At 43.2% G+C, this 17,132-nt stretch overlaps 1 protein-coding gene across 3 annotated transcripts in view; it reads left to right on the top strand.

The window, feature by feature from the left end:
• The first annotated feature begins 4,207 nt into the window (after nucleotides 1–4,207).
• Nucleotides 4,208–17,132, top strand: part of LOC131499411 (nuclear receptor coactivator 5-like) — an 89,715-nt gene continuing 76,790 nt past the window's right edge. Inside the window, exon 1 of one of the 3 annotated variants that reach the window (XM_058707406.1) lies at nucleotides 4,208–4,362. The gene's annotated coding sequence lies outside the window, so the exon portion shown is untranslated. The remainder of the gene's footprint in view (nucleotides 4,363–17,132) is intronic. The other 2 variants (XM_058707403.1, XM_058707409.1) reach the window with 2 other exon arrangements.

Here is a 17,132-nt window from a genome sequence, read left to right as displayed (position 1 = left end):
AAATAACTGTTGGGGCACCTGGGTGGCTCAGTCGGTTGGGCGTGCGACTTCGGCTCAGGTCATGATCTCGCAGTCTGTGAGTTTGAACCCCGCGTCGGGCTCTGTGCTGACAGCTGAGAGCCTGGAGCCTGTTTCAGATTCTGTGTCTCCCTCTTTCTCTGACCCTCCCCTGTTCATGCTCTCTCTCTCTCTGTCTCAAAAATAAATAAATGTTAAAAAATAAAAATAAAAAAAAATAACTGTTGCCTAGGATGTAGAGAAATTGGAACCCTTGGTGGTGGGAAAATGAAATGATGCAGCTGCTATGGAAAACAGAATGGCAATTCCTCAAAAAAAGGATTCACAATAACCCAGAGGTAGAAATAATCCAGGTGTCCGTTGCCAAATACAAGGATAAGCAAAGTGTCGTGTGTGTATATATACATGGAATATTATTTGGCCTTGAAAAGGAAGTTCTGACACTATAACATGGATGGACCTTGATGACATTACACTAAGTGAAATAAGGCAGTCACGAAAAGACAAATACTGTGTGATTCCACTTACATCAGGTACTAGGGTAGTCTGGTTTATAGAGACAGAAAGTAGAATGGTGGTTGTTGGGGGAGGGGGCAGGTGGTGCTGAGAGTTGGTTGGTGTTCAGTGTGCACAGTTTCCAGTTTCACGAGATGAAGAGTTCTGGAGATGGATAGAATTGGTAATTGCACAACAATGTGCGTGTACTTAATGCCATGGAGCTGTGTGCTTACAAATCGGTCAGACGCTATGTGTATTTTACCAAGATTTCAACATTTTTAAAAACACACAATAACCTATCATCCAAAAATATTTTATAGCTCTCTCACTCGGTTAGGCCCTGGTTAGAGCTCTAGCAGCTTTCCCTTCTACAAAAGGATTTCTTACTTTGTCCAAAGACTTCCTTACCTCCTCAGTTTCTGGAAAACATATCGCAAAGGCTTTACCAAGAGTTATCAAATAAGAACTAATTTCTTGTGGTCCTCCTTCGCTCAGAGACAACTTGTTTAACCCAACGCGCTCATAAACAATTGGGAAAGATTGCAATGTTAGCCAATTTACATACATCTTTTTAAATTTTTTTTTCAACGTTTTTTATTTATTTTTGGGACAGAGAGAGACAGAGCATGAACGGGGGAGGGGCAGAGAGAGAGGGAGACACAGAATCGGAAACAGGCTCCAGGCTCCGAGCCATCAGCCCAGAGCCCGACGCGGGGCTCGAACTCACGGACCGCGAGATGGCGACCTGGCTGAAGTCGGACGCTCAACCGACTGCGCCACCCAGGCGCCCCCCAATTTACATACATCTTCACCAATTTCTTTAATATTTAAAAATTTTTTTTTAAATGTTTTTATTTATTTTTGAGACAGAGAGAGACAGAGCATGAGCAGGGGAGGGGCAGAGAGAGAGGGAGACACAGAATCCGAAGCAGGCTCCAGGCTCTGAGCTGTCAGCCCAGAGCCTGACGCGGGGCTCGAACTCATGGACTGTGAGATCATGACCTGAGCTGAAGTTGGACGCTCAACCGACTGAGCCACCCAGGCGCCCCTTTAATATTTTTTGAAAAATAAAAAAGCTTTGGGGTGCCTGGGTGACTCAGTCGGTGAGCGTCTGACTTAGGCTCAGGTCATGATCTCATAGTTGTGAGTTCGAGCCCCGAGTGGGGCTGCTCTCTGCTGTCTGCACAGAGCCTGCCTCCTCAGATCTTCTGTCCTCTTCTCTCTGCCCCTCCCCTGCTCGTGCACGTGCTCGCTCTCTCTCTCTCTCTCTCTCTCTCTCAAAAATAAACATTTTAAAAAAAGAATTTAAAAAAAAAGAAAAAGAAAAAAGCTTTTATAACTCACCTTAAGTATATTTTCATGGGAAGCTGGAAGGAGCTGATTGAGTTTATTTAATTTATAGACATTCTTCACCATTTACTCTAATTGCCAAAAACCACTCTTCATTGTCAACCTAATCAGTGAAATCACACTTTGTTTCTGTCAGAAACATAGCTTCCTCTTTCGGTGCAATTCCCAGAGAAAATCAACAGGAGCCAAAATTGCTTGTATCCAAAACAATCCTCCATGCTTAACAGAAACATGTACAAGACAAGAGAGCCAGGACTGTAGGACAGATTTAATATGCCTTCATTTAAGGAGGCTTCCAAGGTGCCCCATTTCAAATGTGAGGCCCTGGGGGGTGCCTGGCTGGCTCAGTCAGTAGAGCATGAGACTCTTGATCTCAGGGTTGTAGAGTTTACTTAAAAATAAAACCTTTTAATTAAAAAAAAACAAGGTGCCCTCATTGTTCCCCAAGTCTTTTCTGCACTAGGGCCAATCCCCATTGTAATTCAGAGTGGCTGGAGATGGGCCTTTCTTTTGTAAAGTGAGCTTGCAAGGGGATTACTGGAGAGGGGGGTGAGGAGGACCACAGTCCCAGGGTGAGGGAATGGGGCGTTCAGTTTCTTTGGAGCCTCCCTTCTGCTCTGTCTCAATGTGGGAGTTAGGGGATAAGCACTAACTTTGATTCTCCCCCAAACCTGGTGTTTATCCATTTTCGCCATTTTTATAAATGGCCCAGCATCTGCTGGGCGTTCAGCCAAGAACCTGTGGCTCGTCCTTCATTCCATCAAGTCCCTCTTTTTTCCAAACTGTATCCCAAATTTCCTCCCTTCTTACCTCCACCTCTACAGCCCAGGTCTGTAGCCCACCATCGCCCTCGTTAGGAAGACTGCAAGATCCTGTCAACTGTCTTCCTTTCTCCTGCCCGCCTTCCTACTAGTGTTCCTCCGGAGAGTAGGGACTGTAGCTGGAGGGGTCCTGTCCCTCCCTTACTTAAAACATCCCATTGCTTGCCTTTACACTTAGCATAATATTTGAATAAGATCACCTTACTAGGGTGACCAACTTGTCTTGGGCCAAACCAAGAATAATTTATCACTTCCAGAGCTCAGTGGGCTCTGTCCCTGATAGCCTCCATGACCGCTTCTCACAAGACTCCCTTGCCATCTCAGTCCGCTCCCCCATTCCCTCATTCCCCTTCTCTCTTTGGTTTCTTTGGTTCCAATCACATGGGCTCTTTGCTGTTCCTTGAAAGTCATGGGTGTCTCAGGACCTTTGCACCTGCCATTCTCTCTCTTTGGAACTCTTGCCCTTGGCTTGCTCTTGGACATTGGCTTCAGTTCAATATTCCCTGCTTAAAGAAGCCTGGGATCCCTGATTGTCTGGCCCCCACCTCTTCCTACTTATTCACTATGGAATGTGAGGCTCTCTTTGCGCTTCACTTCCCCCCCCACCACCCCCCTGCAAATGGGGACAGGTACTATCTCCCAAAAGACTTCAGTAGGGATACAATGAGATACTCCTTGCTCAGCCCTCAAATCACTGTTGAAACAGTAAATTCTTCATTGCAAATGTGATTACTGCCCCATCCTGTTTGCTTCCTAGCACCTGTCAATGTTTGATATAGTCCCATTTATTTATTTATTTCATGTTTATTGTCTGTCTCTAACTAGAATGTGAGCTCCTCCCAGGTGAAGATCTGGTTTATGTCCTTCATTGACTAGAACAGTTGCCTGGCACCTATCAAAAGCTCAAGACCTGTTAAGCATGACTGAAGTTTGATGTTTGCTCATAGTGTGAGTGTGCCTGATGCCACTCAGTTGTACGCTTAAAAGTGGCTCCAATGGTATATTTTACCGCAATAAGAAAATGTACACTAATGTCACGTAAAACCCATTTGATAACTTTCTTTGTTACAAAAAAATAAAATCGATGAGGCACCTGGGTGGCTCTGTTGGATAAGCGTCCGACTTCGGCTCAAGTCATGATCTCACCGTCCATGAGTTCGAGCCCTGCGTCTGACTCTGCTGACAGCTCAGAGCCTGGAGCCTGCTTCGGATTCTGTGTCTCCCTCTCTCTCTCTCTCTCTCTGTCCCTCCCCTGCTTGTACTCTGTCTCTCTGTCTCTCAAAAATAAATAAAACGTTAAAAAAAAAATTGAATGAAGCGAAGTCAGAGCATCTTAGGAATGATTAGCCACTCCGAGAGGGGGCAGTTTGGGACTGCAGTTTTCAGGGACTTTTTTTTTTTTTTTTTTTTTTTTTTTTAACATAACACTTCTCCTTTTCAGTATGCTCTTTGGCATTCAAGCCCTCCTGGGGAGGTGAGCGGAGGGAGGTGGGGACCGGAAATCCTGGGAGTCCTCTGAGGTTGAAGGCTCTGAGAAGGATTTTGCTTCCTTCAGGCAGTACTTCTGGGGAGTCCTCAGCAGGCTGAGCTTTATACACGGATTTTGTCACTCTTCCGTGGACAGAGTTTTTGCAGCTGATCAGTACTGTGCCGCTCACCAGCTGTGTGATCTCAGGTAAGTTACCTGAACTTCCTGTGCTGCTGCTTTTCCCTTATAAATGGCAACAATAAGGAAAGCTGTCTTATAGGATTGGGGTTAGGACTGAGCACGATAAAGCATGCAACATGCCTAGAGAACTCTTACGCTGTTCATAGTAAGTGTTATATAAATGTTAGCTCTTAGTATTAATATTTTTTATCATCCATCCAGTTACTGAAGCCAAGAATCTAGGGGTTGTTCATGCCCTTTCTTTCCCCCTTTTCCATTCTTCGGAATGCATCTTAAAGCCATTCACTTTTTCTTCTAAATATTCTCAAGTTTTGCCTTTCATACTAGTCTTTAGCCTCGTCAGGGACATCAGCAACGCCTCTTCTTTTCCATGTGGTCTACCAGTTGTTCCGGTGCCATTTACTCATCGCCCATCCTCTTCTCTGTTGATGTGCCTGGACCAGCGCTGTCCTATACCAAGTTTCTTTATCTGCAAGGGTCTGTTTTTGAAGTCTGTTCCATTGGCCAGTCATTACTGATTTTCCTTCCTCCTCATTCCTTACGTGCACCCCATCAGCAAGTCCATCCTACCTCCAAAACACCTTTCAAATGTGCCTTCTCCACACGCTGCCATCACCGCCCTCATTCCCCAGCTAGACAATTGAAATGGTTCTGATCTACTGGCGCCCCCTGCCCACTGCCTCTGGAACTCCCCTTTGGCCATTCTTACTACAATCCAAGAGACCATTTTCCTCTTTTAAAATGACAACATGTAGGGGGGCCTGGGTGGCTCAGTCCGTTAAGCTCCGACTTCGGCTCAGGTCATGATCTTGCGGTGCGTGAGTTCCAGCCCTGCGTCGGGCTCTGTGCTGACAGCTCGGAGCCTGGAGCCTGTTTCAGGTTCTGTGTCTCTCTCTCTCTCTCTGCCCCTCCCCCGTTCGTGTTCTGTCTCTGTCTCAAAAATAAATAAACGTTAAAAAAATTAAATAAAATAAAATGACAACATGTTTGATATGCACAAAAATGTAAAAGAGCTACATGCGGAAGTTATGAAGCATGACCACAGAATAATCTCTGTGAGCCCACCTCACTGCCTACGAAATGGAACAGTAGCATATCCTTTGATGTCCTGTGTGTTCTCAACACTACTGGGATTTTTTTTTTTAAGTTTATTTTAAAAAAAAATTTTTTTTTAACGTTTATTTACTTTTGAGACCGAGAGAGACAGAAGACGAACGGGGGAGGGTCAGAGAGAAAGAGGGAGACACAGAATCTGAAACAGGCTCCAGGCTCTGAGCTGCCAGCACAGAGCCCGATGTGGGGCTCGAACTCACGCACCACAAGATCATGACCTGAGCCGAAGTCGGACGCTTAACCGACTGAGCCACCCAGGCGCCCCAAAGTTTATTTATTTTTTAGAGAAAAAGAGAGTGTGAGTGGGGAAGGGACGGAGAGAGAGGATTCCAAGCAGGCTCTGCTCAGAGCCTGAAGTGGGGCTCAAACTCACGAACTGTGAAATCAACCTGAGCCGAAACCAAGAGTCAGACCCTTAACTGACTGAGCCACCAGGCACCCCAATTTTGTTCTTCTTTTTTTAAATTGTTCCTTTAAAATTATCCCCTTTCTTGTATGTATGTATGTATGTATGTATGTATGTATGTATATATGTAATCCTTACACTCAACGTGGTGCTTGAACTCATAACCTCGAGGTCAAGAGTCGCATGCTCTTCCAACTGAATCAGCCAGGCTCCCCACCCTTGTTTTCTTTTATAATTTTACTACATCTATATGTATTCCTAAGCGATTTATTTTTTGCTTTTGCTTGTAAATTTTACAAAGATAGTATCATGTTGTGAATGCTCCTCTGAGAATTGGTTTGCTTCTTTACCAGTACTAATTCTAAGATTCATTTGTGTTGATGTATGTAGTCGTTTCCGTTGCTTCTTAGTAATCCAATGTAAGATCCATTATTTATTTCTGCTTACTGCTATGAATAGACATGTGGATTGCTGCTTTCTCTTTTTTCTCTATTGCAAACAATTCTTGGTGCACGTCTTGGTACACGTCTCCTGGTACACTCATACGGGGTTTTCTTCTGAATAGTGGCTTTCATTTTTACTCTACTCTCTGCGTTTAATGTCATGACCCAGTACACACAGACGCATATATATCTTTCCTGACTTTTGGTAATGCACCTTGGCATTTTCTATACTATTCTGTTTCATTTTTCTTATTTATTTATTTAAAAATGTTTGTTTTTTATTTTTGAGAGAGAGAGAGAGAGAGAGAGAGAGAGAGTGAGCAGGGGAGGGGCAGAGAGAGGGAGACAGAAGATCTGAAGCAGTGTCTCTGCTGTCAGCAGAGAGGGGCTCCAACTTACCAGCTTTGAGTTCAAGCCCTGAGCCTAAGGGCCTAAGGTGGACCCTTAACAGACTGAGCCATCTAGGTGCCCCTCTGTTGCATTTTTAAAAAAGATGTTGATCCAGGGCACCTGGCTGACTCAGTCAGTAGAGCATGTGACTCTTGATCCCCAGGTTGAGTTTGAGCCTCATGTTGAACATAGAGCTTACTTCAAATAAATAAATAAATAAATAAGCAGGAAGATGGAGAGCATTTCCTTTTGAATGCTTATAAAAATATTTAAAAAGTTGTTGATCCAAAAAGGATTTAATGACCAACCAATTTTCCATAGTGTGGAAAATCAGGTAGTTGAGGGGTATCTGGCTGGCTCAGTTGGTAGAACATGCAACTCTTGATCTCAGGGTAGTGAGTTCAAGTCCCACATTGGGAATAGAGCATACTTTAAAAAAAAAGAAAAAAAGAAAGAAAATCCTGTAGTCTCGTTTGGGTATATACCTAGGAGTGGGATTGCTGGGTCATGGGGTGTGAGCACAGTGAACTTTATCAGATACACCAAATTGCTCTCCAAAGTAGTTATAATAATTCACCGCTCACCGGCTCCATATTAGAATTGATGTTTGTTCCACATCTTTACTGTGTCATACAAGACTTCCTAGTTTTTTGCCAATCCAGTGGGTATAAAATGATACCTCATTATAACTCATCTTAGTAATAAGCCTGTCCATGTTTTTTTCCATTCTACTTTTGGATTTTTGTCATTCTTTTTTTTTTTTGTAACTCTATGCATAATTTACTTTTTTTGTTTGTTTTGTTTTTATTTTTTAATTTTATTATTTTTTAATTTACATCCAAATTAGTTAGCATATAGTGCAACAATGATTTCAGGAGTAGATTCCTTAATGCCCCTTACCCATTTAGCCCATCCCCCCTCCCACAACCCCTCCAGTTTGTTCTCCATATTTATGAGTCTCTTATGTTTTGTTCCCCTCCCTGTTTTTATATTATTTTTGTTTCCTTCCCTTATGTTCGTCTGTTTTGTCTGTTAAAGTTCTCATGTGGGTGAAGCCATATGATTTTTGTCTTCCTCTGACTGACTAATTTCACTTAGCATAATACCCTCCAGTTCCATCCACACAGTTGCAAATGGCAAGATTTCATTCTTTTTGATTGCCGAGTAATACTCCATTGTATCCACTACTTGGATAAATACCAGCAATTGCTGGGTCATAGGGTAGTTCTATTTTTAATTTTTTGAGGAACCTCCATACTGTTTTCCAGAGTGGCTTCACCAGTTTGCATTCTCACCAACAACGCAAAAGAGATCCTCTTTCTCCACATCCTCGCCAACATCTGTTGTTGCGTGAGTTGTTAATGTTAGCCATTCTTACAGGTGTGAGGTGGTATCTCATTGTGGTTTTGATTTGTATTTCCCTGATGATGAGTGACGTTGAGCATTTTTTCATGTGTTAGTTGGCCATCTAGATGTCTTTGGAGAAGTGTCTATTCATGTCTTTTGCCCATTTCTTCACTGGATTATTTGTTCTTTGGGTGTTGAGTTTGATCAGTTCTTTATAGATTTTGGATACCAACCCTTTATCTGATATGTCATTTGCAAATATCTTCTCCCATTCTGTTGGTTGCTTTTTAGTTTTGCTGATATAATTTACTTATTTTTGAAAAATGTTTATTTATTTTGAGAGAAGGGGAGGGGCAGAGAGAGAAGGAGATCAAGAATCCCAACTCCTTCAAAAATAAAACATTAAAAAATTTTTTTTATTTTTAAAAGGGGCACCTGGGTGGCTCAGTCGGTTGAGTGTCCGACTTTAGCTCAGGTCATGATCTTGCAGTTTGTGGGTTCGAGCCCCGTATCGGGCTCTATGCTGACAGCTCATAGCCTGGAGCCTGCTTTAGATTCTGTGTGTGTGTCTCTCTCTCTGCCCCTCCCCACTCACACTCTGTCTCTCTCCCCTTCAAAAATAAATAAAACATTAAAAAAAAAAATAATTCCAAGCACCTGGGTGGCTTGGGTGGCCTGGGTGGCTCATCGGTTGAGCCTCCGACTTCAGCTCGGGTCATGATCTGGTGGTCTGTGGGTTTGAGCCCCCCATCAGGGTCTGCACTGACAGCTCAGAGCCTGGAGCCTGCTTCAGATTCTGTGTCTCCCTCTCTCTCTGTCCCTCCCCCACTCACACTCTGTCTCTCTCTGTCTCTCAAAAATGAATAAATGTTCAAAAAAAAAAAAATCCCAAGCACAGTGCCGAGACTGATGCAAGCTCAAACCCATGAACCATGAGATCATGACCTGAGCTGAAATCAACAGTCAGATGCTTAACTGACTGAGCCACCCAGGTGCCCTGGATTTTTGTCTTTTTCTTCGTGACTTTTTTTTTTTTTAATTTTTTTGTTTATTTATTTTTGAGAGAGAGGGAGAGACAGAGTGTGAGCAGGGGAGGGGCAGAGAGAGGGAGAGACACAGAATCCGAAGCAGGCTCCAGGCTCCGAGCTGTCCACACAGAGCCCGACACGGGGCTTGAACTCACAAACTGCAAGATCATGACCTGAGCCGAAGTTAGATGCTCAGCTGACTGAGCCACCCAGGTGCCCCCCCCTTTTTTTTTTTTAATTTTTTTGTTTATTTATTAGTGACTTTTTTTTAAAGTTGATTTATTTATTTGGAAGAGAGAGAGAGAGAGAGAGAGAGAGAGAGAAAATCCCAAGCAGGCTCCATGGTGACAGCTCAGAGCCCCCCTGTGGGGCCTGATCCCATGGAACTATGAGATCATGACCTGAGCTGAAACCAAGAGTCAGATGACTGAGCCACTCAGCCACCCATTTTCTCAGTGACTTCTTAGAGTTGTTTATGTTATGCATACTAATAATTTATTGATAATATTTATTGTAAGTATCATCTCTCATTTTACATTTTATGTTTTCACTTTATCAGCAAAAGATGAGCAGGAATTATTAATTTTTTAAAGTTTTATTTTAATTACAGTTAGCTTTGATACACTGTAATATTAGTTTCAGGTGGGGGCACCTGGGTGGCTCAGTCGGTTAAGCATCCGACTTCAGCTCAGGTCACAATCTTGCGGTTCATGAGTTCAAGCCCCGTATGGGGCTCTGTGCTGACAGCTCGGAGCCTGGAGCCTGCTTTGGATTCTGTGTCTCCCTCTCTCTCTCTCTGCCCCTCCCCTACTCACACTCTGTCTCTCCCTCTCAAAAATAAATAAACATTAAAATAAATTTAAAAAAATATTAGTTTCAGGTGTATAATATAGTGATTAAATGCTATCATACATCACCCCGTGCTCATCACGACAAATGTCCTCCTTAATCCCCATCACTTATTTCACCCATCCCCCACCCACCTCCCCGCTGGTAACCGTCAGTTTGTTCTTTATAGTTAAGAGTATGTTTCTTGGTTTCTCTCTCTTTCTCCCCGTTTGCTTGTTTGGTTACTTTTTATTTTTCAAGTTTATTTATTTATTTTGAGACAGACAGAGAGAGCCTTAGTTGGGGGAGGGGCAGAGAGAGAGGGAGAGTCCCAAGCAGGCTCCTTGAGTTCAGTGAGGAGCCTCACTTGGGGCTCCATCCCACCAATTGTGAAATCACGACCTGAGCTGAAACTGAGTCGGACGCTTAACCAACTGAGCCACCCAAGTGCCACCAACTGAGCCACCCAAGTGCCCCTGTTTGGTTTCTTAAATTCCATGTGTGAGTGAAATCATACGGTATTTGTCTTTCCCCGATTGACTGATTTTGCTTAGCATTATACTCTCTAGCTCCATCCATGTTGTTTCAAATGGCAAGATTTCATTCTTTTTTTTTTTAAGTTAGTTTATTTTTTTTTAACGTTTTATTTATTTTTGAGACAGGGAAAGACAGAGCATGAACAGGGGAGGGTCAGAGAGAGGGAGACACAGAATCTGAAACAGGCTCCAGGCTCTGAGCTGTCAGCACAGAGCTCGACGCGGGGCTCGAACTCATGGACCACGAGATCATGACCTGAGCCGAAGTCGGCCGCTTAACCGACTGAGCCACCCAGGTGCCCCAAGTTAGTTTATTTAAGTAACCTCTACATGCAATGTGGGATTCGAACTCATGGCCCCAAGCTCAAGAGTTGCATGCGCCTCTGATTGAGCCAGGTGCGTGCCCCAAGATTTCATTCTTTTTTTTTTTTTTTTTTTTTTTTTAGTTTGTTTATTTAAGTAATCTCTGCATGCAATGTGGGGTTCGAACTCATGGCCCCAAGCTCAAGAGTTGCATGCATCTCTGATTGACCCAGGTGCGTGCCCCAAGATTTCATTCTTTGGTTTTTATGGTTGAATAATATCCCATTGTAGATATATCCTCATTCATCAATCAGTGGACACTGGGCTGCTTCCATATCTTGGCTATTGTAAATGAAGCTGCTAGAAACATAGGGGTGCGTGTATCCCTTTGTAAACATAGGGGTGCATGTATCCCTTTGCACTTTTTTAAGTAAACTATACCCCCAATGTGGGGCTTGAACTCACAACCCCGAGATCAAAATGCTGTATGGACTGAGCCAGCCAGGTGCCCTTGCATGTATACCTTTGAATTAGTGTTTTTGTATTCTTTGGGTAAATATCCAGTAGTGTGTTTGGTGAATTATAGGGTATTTCTATATTCAATTTTATTTTATTTTATTTAAAAAAAAATTTTTTTTTAACGTTTATTTTTGAGACAGAGAGAGACAGACCATGAACGGGGGAGGGTCAGAGAGAGGGAGACACAGAATCTGAAACAGGCTACAGGCTCTGAGCTGTCAGCCCGGGGCTCGAACTCACGGACCGCGAGATCATGACCTGAGCCGAAGTCGGCCGCTTAACCGACTGAGCCACCCAGGTGCCCCATATATTCAACTTTAAAAAAAATGTTTATTTATTTATTTTGAGAGAGAGAAAGGACACGAGCAAGGAAGGGGCAGAGAGAGAGAGAAGAAAGAGAATCCCAAGCAGGCTCCACACTGTCAGCGCGGAGCTTGACGCAGGACTCAAACTCACAAACTGTGAGATGGTGACCTGAGCTGAAGTCAGGTGCTTAACTGACTGAGCCACCCAGGTGCCCTATAGTTAGGTATTATTGTAAGAATACAGAATGTAGTACATACTACATACAAAATGTATGTTAATTGACTGTTTATGTTATCAGTAAAGTTTCTGGTCAATAGTAGGCTATTAGTAGTTAAGTTTTTGGGGTGTCAAAAGCGATATGTGGATTTTTTTTAAGTTTATTTAGTTAAGTAATCTCTACACCCAACGTGGGACTCGAATTCATGAGCCCAAGATCAAGAGTTACATGTTCTTCTGACTGAGCCAAGCCAGATGCCCCTATATGTGGATTTCTTAAATGTTTATTTATTTTTGAGAGAGAGAGAGAGAGAGAGAGAGAGAGAGAGAGAGAATGTACACACACATGCACATGATCTGGGGAAGGGCAGAGAGGGGGGACTGAGGATCCTAAGCAGGCTCTGTGTTGACAGCAGAGAGCCTAATACTGGGCTTCAACTCATGAACTGTGAGATCACGACCTGAGCTGAGGTAAGATGCTTAACCGACTGAGCCACCCAGGTGCCCCTATATGTGGATTTTTAACTGTGTGTGGGTCAGTGTCCTTAATTCCCATGTTGTTCAAATGTCTGCTGTACATATTTTCTTTTTTTTTAATTTTTAAAAATGTTTATTTATTTTTGAGAGAGAGACAGAGACAGAGAGAGAGAGAGAGAGAGAGAGAGCATAGCAGGGGAGGGCAGAAAGAGAGGGAGACACAGAATCCGAAGCAGGCTCCAGGTTCCCAGTTGCCAGTGAAGAGCCCGATGTGTGGCTCAAATCCATGAATCACAAGATCATGACCTGAGCCAAAGTCGGACGTTTAACTGATGGAGCCACCCAGGCACCCTTGTATATATTTCCTTTATCCGTTCACCCATCACTGGACACTCACACCATTGTCTTGACTGTTGTAAATGTCTTGCCTATTGAAAATCATACTGCGATGAGTTATAAGGTGCAGATGTCTTTTCAAGATAGTGATTTCATTTCTTTCAGATAAATACCCAGGAGTGGGATTGCTAGATCACATGGTAGTTCTATTTTTAATTTTTTTTTTTAAAGTAAGTGCTCTGCCCAGTGTGAAGCTTGATCAAACTCATGACCCCAAGAGTCACATGCTCTACCAACTAGGCCAGTCAGGTACCCTATTTTTAATTTTTTGAGGAACCCCCATACTGTCTTCCACAGGGCCTTCACCAATTTACATTCCCACCGGGCAGTGCACAAGAGTCCCCTTTTCTCCACATCTTTACTAGTTATTTCCTGTCTTTTGATACTAGTTATGCTCACAGATGTGAGGTGGTATTTCATGGTGAGTTTGATTTGCATTTCCCAGATTTGTGATGTTAAGCACCTTTTCATGTACCTGTTGGCCATCTGTATGTCTCTTTGGAAAAGTGTCTATTCGGATCCTCTACCCATTTAAAAACATACATTTATTTTGGTAATCTCTACACCCGATGTGGGACTTGAACTCATGACCCCAAGATCAAGAGTCACATGCCCTTCTGACTGAGCCAGCCAGGTGCCCTGCTCTACCCATTTTAAACCAGATTTTTGTCCATTGAGTCGTGTGGTTTTTTTTTTTTCAATGTTTATTTTTGAGAGAGAGAGAGAGAGAGAGCATCGGGGGCAGGTTGGGGGAGGCAGAGGATCCAATGCAGGTTCTGGGAAGACAGCAGAGAGCCCATTGTGGGGCTCAAACTCACAAGCCGAGCTGTGAGATCATGACCTGAGCCGAAGTCAGACCCTTAACAACAGACTGAGCCACCCAGGCGCCCCGAGTTGTGTGAGTTCTTTATATATTTTGGATGTTAATCCTTTATCAGATACATGATTTACAGATATTTTCTCCCATTCTGTAGGTTGCCTTTTCATTTTGTTGATGGTTTTCTTTGCTGTATGCAAGCTTTTCAGTTTGATGTAGCCCCACTTGTTTATTTTTGCTTTTGTTGCTTTTGGCATCAAATCACAAAAAATCATTGCCTATGCTTACTGCCTATGCTTTCTTCTAGGAGTTTGATGGTTTCAAGCCTTACATGCAAGCCTTTAATCCCCTTTGAGTTGATTTTGGGGTATGGTGTAAAAGATGGTCCAGTTTCATTTTTTACATGTGGCTGTCCAGTTTTCCTAGCGCCATTGCATGAAGAGACTGTTCTCTCCCCATTGTACATTCTTGGTTGCTTTGTCATAAATTAATGGACCGTATAGGCATAGGTTTATTTCTGGAATCTATTCTCCCAGCTCTCCGTTTATTTAGATCTTCCTTAGTGCCCTTCAGTAATGATTTGTCTTTTCTCCATAGCGCACACTTAAAAGAGGGCTTTTAACAATGTAAATTAGATCTTCTCCCTTCTCTGGTTATAACTTGATAATGGCTTTTCATTGTTCTTTAAATAAAACTCAAATTCCTTATCTGAATACACACAACCAGGCCCTGTTTCTTCAATTTTATCTTTTTTTTTTTTAATGTTTATTTATTTTTGAGAGAGAGAACACACATGCACGAGGGAGGAAGAGGGGCAGAGGGAGAGGAAGACAGAGGATTTGAAGCAGCTCTGAGCTGTCAGCACAGACCCTCATGTGGGGCTCGAACTCACAAACCTTGAGATCATGACATGAGCCGAAGTCAGAGGCTTAACAGACTGAGCCACCCAGGCGCCCCTTCCATTTTAAAACTAGCACCTTCACCCAGAACTGGTCGGTCTCGTGGGCTTCTGGTCAGTTCCTCTCGCTTACCCCAGGGAAGTTGCAATAGCCAGTTGGTGTTTACCATCTGCTAGGAAGGCTTCCATTGCCCCACTCTCCACCTGCTGCTGGGTTAACATCTCGCTCAAATATCTACTATAGGGAGAGCTTTTCTGAACATCCCACTCAAAACCATTCAATTCTGCCCTTTCATAGCCAGAGAGAATGCCCTGTCCTTTTCCCTTCCAATCCTATTGCCTTTGGTAGTTGTTTGGTTCATTTGTTTGTCTGTTTGTCTGATGTCTGTTTTCTTTTTTCTTTTCTTTCTTTCTTTTGTTTTTATTTAGTTTTGAGAGGGTGTGAGTGGGGAGGGGAAGAACTAGAGGGGCAACAGAAGATCCGAAGGAGGCTCTGTGCTGGCAGCAGCCAGCCCGATGTGAGGCTCGACCTCATGCAACGTGAGATCATCACCCGAGCCTAAGTTGGACACTTAACCGACTGAACAACCCAGGGACCCCTGAGGTCTGGTTTCTTGAACAGCCTGCAAGTTCCCTGAGAGACATTGGCTGTTTGGCTGACCATAGTACCTGCTGCATTGCTTAGCACATACTACACGCTCAATAAATGTTTGTCAAAGGACCAAAGAAAAGAAGAGGAAAAGGGAGGAAGGGACTTCCATCCTGTAACTAGGAAAGAAGAAAAAAGCCAAATAAGGAAATAAGGGGTTAAAAAGGGCTGGATTTTTTTTTTAAATTTTTTTTAACGTTTTTATTTATTTTTGAGACAGAGACAGAGCATGAATGGGGGAGGGGCAGAGAGAGAGGGAGACACAGAATCGGAAGCAGGCTCCAGGCTCTGAGCCATCAGCCCAGAGCCCAACGCGGGGCTCGAACTCACAGACTGTGAGATCGTGACCTGAGCGGAAGTCGGACGCTTAACCGACTGAGCCACCCAGGCGCCCCAAAAAGGGCTGGATTTTAAAAAGGTAGTAGAGGGGGTGCCTCGCTGGCTCAGTTGAGAGTCTTGATCTTGGGGTCTTGAATTCAAGTCCCATATTGGGCATAGAGTTTACTTAAAAAGAAGGTAGGAGAATATAGGTCTTGATAGTTACAGGTTTTAAAAATTACATCATTAATGTAATGCAGAATACATTATAGTTGTCAAAGATTCAAATGATACAGAAATATAAGGAATATACCTTTAATTTACCTTTCATCACCCTCTCTTCAAACCTACTCCTCATCTCCAGGGTAACTACTATTTATTGTGAGTTTGGTAAATACCTTTATAGATCTTTTCTGTTATACATTTTTGCATATATACCCCATACATTTACATGCATACAGATTTATTTTTCTTTCTTTCTTTCTTTTTAAAAGTTTATTTATTTATTTATATTTATTTTGAGAGAGAGAGAGAGAGAGAGAGAGGGAGGGGCAGAGGCAGAGAGGGAGGGAGAGAGAGAATCCCAAGCAGGCTCTGCACTGTCAGTGTGGAGCCCCACATGGGGCTCAAACTCATAAACCTTGAGATCATGACCTGAACCAAAATCAAGTCAGACACTGAACCGACTGAGCCACCCAGGTGCCCCTTATGTTTCTTTTTTACAATCATGAATAGAATCATACTTTACTAGTTGTTGTGTGAAATGCTTTCTTCATTTAAAACTATGACGTGGAAATCTTTCCATTTCAGTTCAGATAGTTCACCAGCTCCCTTTTGGTAGACACTTAGTCTATTTTAATAGTTCACTGTTATAAACAAGGCTCAAATGAATTGAACGCTCATCGCATTAGTCAGAGTTCTCCAGAGAAACAGAACCAATAGAATTTGCATATAGAGAGATTAATTTTAAGGAATTGGCTCACGTGATTATGGAGGCTGGCAAGTCCCAAATCTGCAAGGTAGGCCATCAGGCTGGAGACCCAGGGAAAAGCTGATGTTGCTGTAAGTCTGAAGGTCATCTGCTAGTGTAACTCCCTCCTGCTTAGGGGAGCCGGTGTTTTTGTTTTATTCTGACTTTCAACTGTATATGGTAGAGGCCACTCACATTATGGAGAGCAACCTGCTTTACTCAAAGCCCACCAATTTAAGTGTTAATCTTGTTATCTTTGATCAAATCTTTGGGCACTGTGGTCTAGCCAAGTTGACACAAAAAATTAACTATCACTTTCATGAACATGTATCTTACATATATCTTTATATATAAAGCATTTAAATGTTGATAGGTAGATACTGCCACATGATGCTCATAAGAGGTTAGAGACTGAGGGATGCCTGGGTGGCTCAGCTGGTTGATCCTGTGACTTCAGCTCGGGTCACGATCTCGAGGTTCGTGAATTCGAGCCCTGCATCAAGCTGGCTGCTTTCAGTACAGAGCCCGCTTCGGATCCTCTATTCCCCTCCCTCTCTGCCCTTCCCCCGCTTGTGCTCTCAAAAATAAATTTTAAAAATATTAAAAAAAAGGGGCGCCTGGGTGGCTTGGTCGGTTAAGCGTCCGACTTCGGCTCAGGTCACGATCTCACGGTCCGTGAGTTCGAGCCCCGCGTCGGGCTCTGTGCTGACAGCTCAGAGCCTGGAGCCTGCTTCCGATTCTGTGTCTCCCTCTCTCTCTGCCCCTCCCCCATTCATGCTCTGTCTCTCTCTGTCTCAAAAATAAATAAACGTTAAA

Source organism: Neofelis nebulosa, chromosome 17, assembly GCF_028018385.1.
Source record: "Neofelis nebulosa isolate mNeoNeb1 chromosome 17, mNeoNeb1.pri, whole genome shotgun sequence".
In the NCBI taxonomy this organism is placed as follows: domain Eukaryota; kingdom Metazoa; phylum Chordata; class Mammalia; order Carnivora; family Felidae; genus Neofelis; species Neofelis nebulosa.
The sequence above is the reverse complement of the archived record's forward strand: the minus strand, read 5'-3'. Positions and strand labels throughout refer to the sequence as shown.